The sequence below is a fragment of the Echinops telfairi genome, unplaced genomic scaffold, assembly GCF_000313985.2.
Source record: "Echinops telfairi isolate 266 unplaced genomic scaffold, ASM31398v2 ScPeMD7_443;HRSCAF=831, whole genome shotgun sequence".
Lineage (NCBI taxonomy): Eukaryota > Metazoa > Chordata > Mammalia > Afrosoricida > Tenrecidae > Echinops > Echinops telfairi.
Genome location: NW_022104341.1, coordinates 80,717,044 through 80,728,225, shown reverse-complemented (window position 1 = coordinate 80,728,225; position 11,182 = coordinate 80,717,044).

Genomic DNA, 11,182 nt, shown 5'->3' with positions numbered 1-11,182 from the left:
CCTCTGATATTTTTTGGGCCCTTATCAAAAATCAGTTGTCTGTATACTGATGATTTTATTTCTGGGTCTTCAGTTCTTTTCCATTGGTCTTGGTATCTGTCATTATACCAATATCATGCTGGGTTTTTTTTTTTGTTTTTGTTTTTTACCATGGTGACTGAATAGTATGTGCTAAAGTCAAAGCAAGCCCTCCCACTTTTTCCTTCTTCTTGGGGTGTTCTCTGCTAATTCGGGGCTTCTTCCATCTCCATATGAAGTTTTTAAGCAGTTTTTCCATTTCTTTGAAGAAAGATGAGGGTAATTGTATTGGGATAGCATTAAACTTATATAGTGCCTTGGGATGAACTGACATCTTTACTACCTTGAGTCTTCCAATCCATGAGCATGAGATATTCTTCCATTTGTTGAGGTCACTCTTGGCTTCTTGTAATAGTATTCTGTAGTTTCCTCATATAAATATTTTCTTTTAGTCAAGTATATCCCTAGACATTTCAATTTGTGCTTAGCTATTGTGAAGTGTACCTTCTTTTTGATATCCTCTTCTGTGGTCTTATCTGATGTGTATATCAGTCCAATTAGACTTCTGTTTGTTGATCTTGGATCCTGCCACTCTGCCATATTCCTCTATTCCTTCCAGTACTCCCCTTGTGGAGCTTTTTGGATTTTCCATATGTAAAATCATATCATCTGCAAATAATAGTTTCACCTCTTCCTTCCCCAGGTGAATACCTTTGATGTCTTTTCTTTGCCCTATGCTGTTAGCTAAAACCTCCAGTAAGATGTTAAATAAGAGTGGGTATAAGAGGCATCCTTGTCTGGTCCTCTTTTCAGTGGGATTGTGTTCATCTTTTCTCTATTAATTTCCACGTTGGCTCTTGGTTTTTCATATGCAGCTTGTATTACCTTGAGGTATTTTCCTTCCATTCCTATCTTCTTCTTTTTTTTTTTCATTCCTATCTTCTTGAGTGTCTTAAACAGGAATGGGTGCTGGATGTTGTTGAATGCTTTTTCTTCAACAATTGATATTATCATGCGGTTCTTATAGTTTTTCATGTCATTGTGGCGAATGATACTAATGATCTTTCAAATGTTGAACCATCCCTGCATCCCTGGTATGAATCCCACTTGGTCATGGTTAATTATTTGTTTTATATACTTTTGTATTCTATTGACCAGTATTTTGTTAAGGATTTTTGCATCAATGTTCATTAAGGATATTGGTCTGTAGTTCTTGATTCCTGTGGGATCCCTGCCTGGTTTCGGTATCAGAGTTATACTAGCTTCATAGAAGGAGTTCTGGAGTTTGCCCTCTTTTTCTATGTTCTGGGAGAGTATGTGTAGGATTGGTGTCAGTTCTTCCCTGAATGCTTGGTAGAAGTCTCCTGTGAAGCTATCTGGTCCAGGATATTTTTTGTTGGTAATCCCTTAATAACATTATCTATTTCTTCTATTGCTATGGGTCTGTTGAGATTCTTGATGTCCATCATGGATAGTCTAGGAGGGATTGTTTTTCCAAGAATTTGCCATGTCTTTTAAGTTGTTGAATTCATTGGAGTACAATCCTTCGTAGTACTATGTAATTATCCTTTTGATTTCATTGGGGTCTGTTGTAAGGTCCCCTCTTTCATCCCTCATACTTGCTATTGAAATTTGTTCCCTCCTTTCTTTGGTTAGGTTTGCCAGTGGTCTGTTGATTCTGTTTATCCTTTCAAAGAACCAATTTTTAGCAGCATTAATTTTTTCCATAGTTTTCTTATTTTCCCTCTCCTGAATCTCAGCCCTGATATTTATTATTTCTTTTCTTTTTCTATTAGTAGGATTGTCCTATTAACTCTGCTGTAGTTGCTGTAAAATTTGTGCCAGCATATCAAGCATGTCTCTCTTTTTTCTGGTATGCATGTAATGCTATGAAACTTCTTCTGATAACTGCCTTTTCTGTGTCCCATTAGTTTTGGTATGCCGTGCTCTCATTTTTGTTGGTTTCTAGAAATTTCCCAATTTCATCTCTGATCTGGGCCAGTACACACTCCTTTTGCAATAGAGAGTTATTCATCCTCCAATTGTTTGTTCTTGTTTTTGTCATCTTCCTTTTGTTGATTTCCAGCCTTATGTCACAGTGCTTAGAGAGAGAGGTCTGTATGATTTCAATATGCTTAAATTTATGCAGATTGGCCTTATGCCCCAGCATGCGGTCTATCTTCGAATATGTGCTATGTAGTCTTGAAAAGAATGTGAAGGTTTTGTATTTGGATGAAAAGCGTTGTAAATTTCTATCAGGTCATATTGCCTAATTATAGTGTTTAGATTTCCAGTATCCTTGTTGAGTTTTTTCCCCCTGTGACCTATTTTTCTCAGAGAGCAGTGTATTGAAGTCACCTTCGATAATTGTTGAGGCTGTGATTTCTTTTTTCATCTTTTGGGTGTGGGTCTCTCGTTCGGGGAATATATGTTTAAAATGCTTAATGGTTCTTTGTCTACCGTTCCTTTAAGCATTATATAGTGTCCCTCCTTATCTCTTTTTATGGTTTTCACTTTGTGGTCAGTTTTATCCGAGATTAGGATTGCAACCCCTGCTTTCTTTTTTTTGAATTGCAGTTTGCTTGCTATGTTTTTCTCCAACCTTTGATTCTCAGCCTATTTTTTGTCTGTAGTCTTGAGATGTGTCTCCTGTAGGCAGCAGATTGATGGGTTGTGTTTCTAAGCCAGTCTGCTAGCCTCAGTCTTTTAATGCCTGAGTTTAGGCCATTGATATTTAGAGTTATTATCTCCATCCGTGGACTCTGTAATGCCATGTTATACCTTTTGTGTTGGGTGTTTTCCTACTTCCCTGTCTTATCAGTGTGTTACGTGTGTGGGTGTGTGGTTTATTTTTAACTTCTTTCCACCCATAAGCCAATGCTATCTTGGGGGTTGTTTTCTCTTTGTTGCCCCCTGGGTGGGGTTGTTCTATGTGGCGGTCTCTTATTTATGCTTGGCGAGTGCTGTTCTGCCCATATTGTGTTGGAAAGGATCTTTTGTAGTGTTGGGTTTTTTCTAATGTAGTCTTTGAATTTTTCTTTGTCTGGGAAGACTCTTACTTCTCTATCTATCCTGATAGATAATTTGGCTGGGTAGAGTATTCATGGGTTTGAGTTATTTTCCTTCAATTTTTGGAATATGTTACACCATTCTCTCCTCTTCTTCACTGTTCGCTGATAGGTCTGAGCATACTTTTACTTGGGAACCTTTATATGTGATTGCTTGTTTTTCCCTAGCTTCTCTCATGATTTTCTCCTTTTCACCAAAGTTGGATAGTTTAATTCTTATATGCCTGGGTGACTTCTTGGGAGTCAGTCTAGTTGGTGTTCTTTCAGCCTCCTGAATGTTTGACTGTTTTTCATTCATTAAGCTGAGGAAGTTTTCCTCCAAGAATTCTGTCACTAATGTTGCAGATGACTTCTTTGTTGTGTCTTCCACTGGTAATCCAATTATTCTGATGTTGTTCCTATTCATAACATCAGACATAGCACTCAGGTTTTCTTCAGCTTCTCTGATGATCTTATTAATATTTTGTTCGCATTTGTTAAAGTCTGCTTGGCTGTTGTCTACGTCACTGCTCTGGTTCTCTGCCCCCTCCAGTCGCTTGGTGAAGTCCGTGAGTCTGCTACTGGTTTTTGTTATCCCTTCCCTAAGCTCTTGTATTTCCCTTTGGTGTATGGACTTTATCTCCTCTATCAATTCATCCTTTTTCTGAATGAATGTTTCCCTCATATCCTATATTACTCCAAGAAGTATTCTGAAAATTTATTTCTGTGGCAGATCACTGTCTGCTTCTTCTATGCCCGTCATTAGGTTCAGGTCATCTACTGCCATTGCCTTTTGTTTCTCCTACTTTTTTTCATTGAGGTCGTTGGTGCTGATTGCTGTTTATATTGTGTTGTTTTATAGGAGCCAGGTGCCATTTTCCAGGGAGTCAAAGAGCACTGACTTTCTCTGGGAGACTCATAGTAATGCTTCATCAAACTGCCTGAAGCTAATTTCATTATAGAATTTGCCTATCACTTTATCCTCCCGTGGCTTCACCCTTTCCCTAGTCAACCAGTATTCTGTTATTTGGAGGGTAAGTTGGATGGTCCTTTCAGGGGACACTGGTTGGATTGTTGTGGACCCATGATGATGGTGCTGTACTGGGTGATCTTACAAGGAGACATGATGGTGTGGTCCATGGCACCTTATGGTGCCACAGAAGGTGTGCGGGGTGGGGGGGTGCCCACTGCAATGGGAGTGTCACAGAAGGCTGGTGGGTTGCCCACTTTGGTGTAGAGCACCATGAATGGTGGGCGGAATTGTCCTGGTCAGGTAGATCACTGGGGATGTTCCTGAAGCAGTGTGGAATGTTGGTGAGTGTTGTCCAATCTTCCTTAGGCTGTGTGGGGCACTACGGCAGGTGGGAGCTAGTTCCCTCAGTCACGTAGGACCACAGAGGATGGATAGGAGCTCCCCCAGCCACCCAGGCAGGATATCACCTGAAGAAGATGGGTGGGACTTCCCCAGCCACGTGTTAAGCACTGCAGAGGGCGGGTGGGCGGAATTTCCCCAGGAAGAAGTTGGGCAGGATATCTCCTGGAGGAGGGTGAGTGGCCTTTCCTCAGCTTAGTGTTCTGCTGCAGAAGGTGGAGCTCTCCCAGCTGCCTATAAATGTCCTAGGCTAAGGGGAGTTATTTGGATGTTGACAGCAGTGCATGAGGAGAAAAGGCGAGAAAAGAAAAGAAAAAACTAAGCCCGCTGAGACTGTGGGGGGATAGAGAGAAGAGAGGGAAACAAAAGTAACGATATAGCTGAGCCATGATCCCTGACCTTGGGGCTGGAGGGCTTTAATCCCTGCCCCAAGACAGTGCCAAGCTGTGACTGTGTTGAGATAAAGCCCCTGCACTGGGTCCAAATGATCCCGGCTCTTGTCGAGACAGTGACCGGGCTAAGGTCAAACCCTAGCTGGCCTCCACTGTGGTAAGCCAAAATCCCCCAGTTATTCAAAATGTAGTGGGTCTGTGCCTATTTATCTTTATGATGCTCTTCCTGCAACCGGGTAGTGTGGCACTTCCCTCTTAGTAATGCTCCTGTGCTGATTCTGCAGAGTCCGTCTGGTATATGTTACACAGTCATCATCTTCCTGGAAGTCCCTCGCAGTTTTTCTTTTCTTCTTTTTTTTAACGTGCCAGGTACCATATTACTGTTGTTAGCTAGCATCAATTCAGCTCCCACTCATAGCGCCCCAAGCACAACAGAAGAAACTGCATGATCCTGTGCCATCCTCGTAATTGTTCCCAGGTCTGAGCATAACTCATACCTGTTCCACCGTAGAACTTTGAAAATGTGTCGTGTAGATCCCATAGTTTCATACATAAAGAGGAACTTTTTTTATTCTAAGAGATTTTGAATTTGATGTTGATTTAAGGCTGTTGTGATGATATGCTTGGGTCGTCTGTGTTTTATGTGGCAAGGACATGAATTTTAGGGGCCATAAAGCTTTAGAGTTTTTGGTTTAAGGGTAGAAGTTATCCATTGAATTTTTTCTCCCCAACATGTGTGTCAATGTGGCTAGGCCATGTTGCTCAGGATTACCAACCATTTTTCAGTCTCAGACTTGATCTGACTATCCTCTATGAATCCTAGTCCCCATGATGTTTATATGGATAGATTACACCCTCACTGCTGTGACAATAAATAACATCATGATCAGTGGTGAAAATATTGAAGTTGTTAAGAATTTCATTCTACTTGAATCCATAATTTATGCCTGCGGTACAGTGATTTACTTCTGCTAGCTAATACATTTGTAACTCTCTGCAAATGGATCTGTGTCCACACTGATCTGTCTTGGAAGAAGTGTGGTCAGAGTGCCCCTTAAAGGCAAGGATGGTGAGACTTCGTTTTACATACTTTGGGCATGGTGTAGTTACATAATCTAGTGTCAATTTGAGAATTGAGAGTGAAAGGGTGGAGTCTAGCCTGTCAATCAGGTGATAGCCAATGTGTGAGCATGGCCTTCTCCTGAGGATTCTGGGAACTCCTGTATTCCTTCTTGGAGACAGGAGACACACTCTCAGCTCACTCCCTGCAAGACACCCCTGAGGAGAAGCTACATGGATCTACCCTGATGCAACCAGTGCCTCAGAGCTGAAGGAACCACTTTGAGGCCCTGCCAGCACTGAGATGCTTACACTGGCCTGTGATCTTCCTGCACTCAGCGTCATTGCATGTATTTCATGAGTCTGAAGAGGACTTTATAGATTGGTATTGAACACACAGGTTAATATCGGACTTATGAACTTGATCTGGCCTGGCCTGGGATGTTTTCTCAATATTCAACTGTTCTTGTTTATAAAGCTCTTTCTTATACACATATGCGCGTTTATGAATTTGTTTCTCTAGTCTACCCAGACTAACACAGGTGTTTTGTCAGGAGGAGAGGTAAGTTCCCTGGAGAAGGAAATCATGTTTGGTAAAGTAGAGGGACAGAGAAGGAAACGAAGACCCTGAAGGCAATGGAATGACAACATGGCTGCAACAATGGGCTCAAGCCCAGGAATAGTTGTAAGGATGGCAATCTTTCATTCTGTTGTGCTTGAGGTTGCTGTGGGTCAGAACTGACTTGATGGTACCTAACAATAACAACTACAACCAAATGGCTGCGTGGAACCATGCAGATTGGGTATATTTCTTCTTTTCCTGATGGGTCTGGGCAAGAGAAGGTGGGGAAAGATGCTGATCGGATGATGATTCAGTTGTCAGTGATTGTAAAAGCTTGGAATTCTAACATGGAAATTGGCCAATTTTGTGATCCTCTCAAAAAACAAACAAACACAAACTTACTGCCAGGAGTCCATTCTGACTCATGGCGACCCTATAGGGCAGGCAGAATTGCTCTTGTGGCTTTTTGAGACTAATTTTTTATGGGTGTAGAAAGCCTCATCTTTTCCCCACAGAGATTCATGTGGTTTCAAACCTGACCTGATGTTTAGCAGCCCAATGTGTAACCACCACACTATCAGGGTTTCTAGGTATAAAATGAGAAATTTGGAAGAAAGTCAGGGATTTTACCACCATCGAGAGAGAGAGTCAGTAGTGGAGTGCATCATTTAGCACCCAAACACCCTGCACAGTGAACCTCCTTGCCTCGGGAGTTAGAGAGCTGTGACACCAGAGATAGCAAGAGATGGTAGAGAAATGGCAGAGAAGTGGTTGTACTAGAGGCAGCAGCATCAAGAGCATGACACAGTGAGAGAACTGGCCCACAGAGTGAGCGAGCCGAGTGTTTGGGGGCATGAGGCTTGCTTGCAGGTTGGGTTGTCTTCAGGCAGTTAATCAGAGGAGATTTACTGTTCTACAGAATTAGAGCAGAAGCCTTGGATTGAGGCTATGGTGGAGTGGAATGCCTTTTGGACACTTTTCAGAAGGGCTACAAGAGCGCTGTAACATTGCCAAGCAGGGCAGAGGCCAAGGGATCATGTGGCTAAAGAAGCCTCTCCTGACTAAAGAACTGAATCCTGAATATTGCATGTCCTACATTGTAACTTGTTAGCTTCCTTTTAAAACCCTCATCATTGTGAGTATTGTCTGTGAGTTCTGTGTGGCCACTATAATGAGTTATGCAGCCCAGCAGAGGAGCAGAGTTCCCTGAGAGAGCAGTTGGTGTCAGAATTCAAGTGGAGACACATCTGACTGTTGCCTCATAGGAATCAGCCTTGGCCTGATGTTGAGTTTGATTTTCTTCCCACCTTGTGAAGTCAGAGGAGGTCAGATGTCCCCTCCATGTGCTTTCTCTGATGCCCGTAGAAGTAGAATCAAACATCATATTGAACTGGGTGAATTTGCTGCACAAGACCTCTGAATCATGTTAAAAAGTAAAGATACAACTTTGAAGCTTAGGTGCAGCTGAGTCAAGCCACTTAATCACATTATATGCATGCGAATCTGGATCAATAAACAAAGAGGGCTGCAGAGGAACAGGTGCCTTTGAATTATGGTATTGGTGAAGAATATTGAACACACCGTGGACGTCCAGAAGACTGAACAAATCTGTCTTGGAAGAAGTAGAGTCAGGATGCTCCTCCGAAGTGAGGTGTACTTTGGATAGCCTGGAGAAGGATATCATGTTTGGCAAAGTCGAGGGTCAGAGAAAAAGAGGAAGATCCTACATTGCATCATTGGCACAGTGGCTGTAACAATGGGCTCAAAATAAGTAACAATTGTGAGGATGGTGTAGAACTGGGCAGTGCTTTGTTCTGTTGCACATAGGGTTGTTATGACTTGGAACTAACTCAATGGCACCTGATAATAACAACATAACATTCATTAGTCAAGGTTGACTCAAAACACCCGAACTCGCTGCTATTGAGTCAGTTGCAACTCACAGTGAACCTATAGGACAAAGTACAACTGCCCCTGTTGGTTTCTGAGACGGTAAATCCTTACTTTCTTCCTGATGAGCTTGCAGTTAGCAGCCCAGTACGTAACCCACTGTACCACCAGGACTCCCAAGTCAGGACTAGAGGCAGTTAGATGAACGAGACAAGATGCAATCTAAAGGATTAGATTCTACCTTGAGCGAATCTCTTTTGATATAGACATGAGATTAACAGTCAACCAGAAAGGATGGACCTGTTTACCATCAAGAAAGAAGAGTGACGTTTGGACCTGGGGTCCTGATGCTGAGAACCTCCGAGCCCCAGGGGAAGATGGGTGCCAAGACACAAGGAGATCCATAAGGAATTCAGGGCCCACAGATGTTGACAAGGACCTTCCTCTAGGAGTTGACAGCAAGAGAAAGCCTTTCCCTAGCTGGCACTCTGAGTTTGGACCGCTAGTCTCCCAAACGGTGAGAGAAGAAATGTGTTTGTTAAAGCCATCACTGTGGCCTTTCAATTATAGCAGCACTCGATAACTAAGACAGGAGACAATAATAAAATTCTTGCCCCCCCCCCTCCCTTTGGAATCAACATGTGCAGTGGGCCCCATGGATTTAATGAAACTTTCCTGAGGATTTCTCCCTCTCTGTCCTTTGAGAAATTTGGGAGAGGCGGCCATCTTCTTTCCACATGCCAGCTTGTGCTCTTTTTCAGGCCGAGATTAAGGGGTCAAGGAACATTGGCTTCATTTTCACCAGCTCAGAGAGGAAACACGATGTGTCCCAGGTCCCAGCTGGGGTCCCAGAGCTTCAAGGAAAAGGTCTGCATCCTCCTCCTCTACCCCTTGCCCATGATCCCTCTGTAGGCCTGGATTCTGGTAGGAGCACAGAGTGGGAAGGGTGGGGTACTTGGACTTCAGGCTCAGGAGAGGGGAAATCCTGGCTCCGTTTTCTTTTCTTCTTTCCCTGGAGTGGTGCACACAGAATGTCCATGTAGCCTCGATAGGAAGTTGGACCACCAGGCTGGTGAGCACTAGTTAGTTTCATGTAGGAGTGTCTGCCCTCCATGAAAGGTCAGGTCATGTGCAGGACTCAGGCCACCCCATCTCTCACAACACAGACCACAGGGAGGTGAAAATAACAAAACCAAAATCATACTGCCATTGACCTGATTCAGACTCATAATGACCATGCAGGCTAGGGTAGAACCGCCCCGGTGGGTTTTCAGACACTGTAACTTAATTAATTTTTTTAAACAGTAGAAATCTTCATCTTTCTCTCACAGAGAAGATGGTGGTTTTGAACTGCTGACCATCCAGTTAGCAGCCAATATGTAAACCCACTACTCCAGCAGGGCTCTGAGAGGGGTGGTGGTGGGGATGCAGGGAGTGGGAAATCAGTGTGCATTAAAGTGTGTGTGAGCACAAAGACACCAACAGGTACCAATGCTTGTGCAAACACAAGTATCCAAGCCTTCGTTCAGTTCACAACCATGAATATATGCTCCCATCTATTCATACAGAAACATATGCATGCTCACACATAACTGATTACTCAGGCACATGTGCACATATCCGAATGGATATTGATGTTTTTTAAACATGCCTACCTGCTCTACCGCTTAGCCGCTCACCGGAGAGGTCAGTGATTCGAACCCAACACGCGGGAGTAAGTCCTGACATCCCTAAAGATGACAGTCCTGAAAACAGCGTGGGGCAGTCTCACTCTTTCCCTTAGGGTCTCTGAGTCAGACCAGAGGGCACGACAATGACGATGAAAAATGGCTCCTCGCAGTCACAGTCACACACAGCCTTCCTCCACCCTCCACCAGGGGCACCCTGCCTCTTCCACGCCTCGCTGGTCGTGGGAGGACCCTAAGATCTCAGTGTTCACATCTCTGGCTCCCTGAGCCTGTCCAGCCGGATGGGTAGGGACCCGGTCCTGCCACCTCTGCCATGGAGCTGGGCAGGGGCTGAGCTAAACCTCTCCTGGCAGGGAACGAGTTAGCAGGGGCGCGGCTGGGCCTGGGGTTACTTTAACCTCTCGGAAGCAAAGCCTGCCGGCAAAAATAGCTCCCTGGAAGCTCAGCGGAAGCGCCCGCGGCCCATTCCCAGCGCTCTTATCTGGCCTGGAAAGGCCGGTCCTTAGGGCCACTTCCTGCCCGGGCTGTGTCCCGCGTGCCCCTGTCGCTCGCCCTTGTGTCAACACGCTCCCAGCCTGCGCTCCGCCAGCCGGGCATGGCCGCGGGAGTGCGAGCGCCCGGGTCACCGGGAACCCGAGGAGATGGAGGGGAACCGTTGCAAATCTCGGCCTCGCGGCCGGCTGAGTGACAGCGGCGTGGGGCGGCCAGGCGGGGACAGCGATCCGGCCGGCTGGGCGGCCCGGCGAGGGGCGGGAGCGGCGAAATGTCTTTTCCAGATTAGGGGCCTGGCCCGCGCTGTTGACACAGCCATAAGTTTTAATGAGAAATTTTGAGTATTTGTGTGGGAGATGCAGCCGCTGTGTGCACAGATGCCGCGGGCTGCCGGCGCGGGGGGCCGGCCCTCCCCCGGGGCCGCCGCTGCCACAGGCCCGCCACGGATTCCTTGCAGGCAAAGGAGAAACATTTAAACGCGCTCACCTTTGAACTGCTAGGGACGCTGTTTACCTTGGCTGCCCGAGTGGCAGTTTTACAGATATTAAATACCGTCCTGAGGCTGATCTGGGGCCTCCCAAAGCCCTGCGCCCCGCCTGGGGGCTGGGCCGGGCCCAGGGAGGTCAGGGGATGCCCTGTCTAGGGGGGTGGGGGCAGGGGGC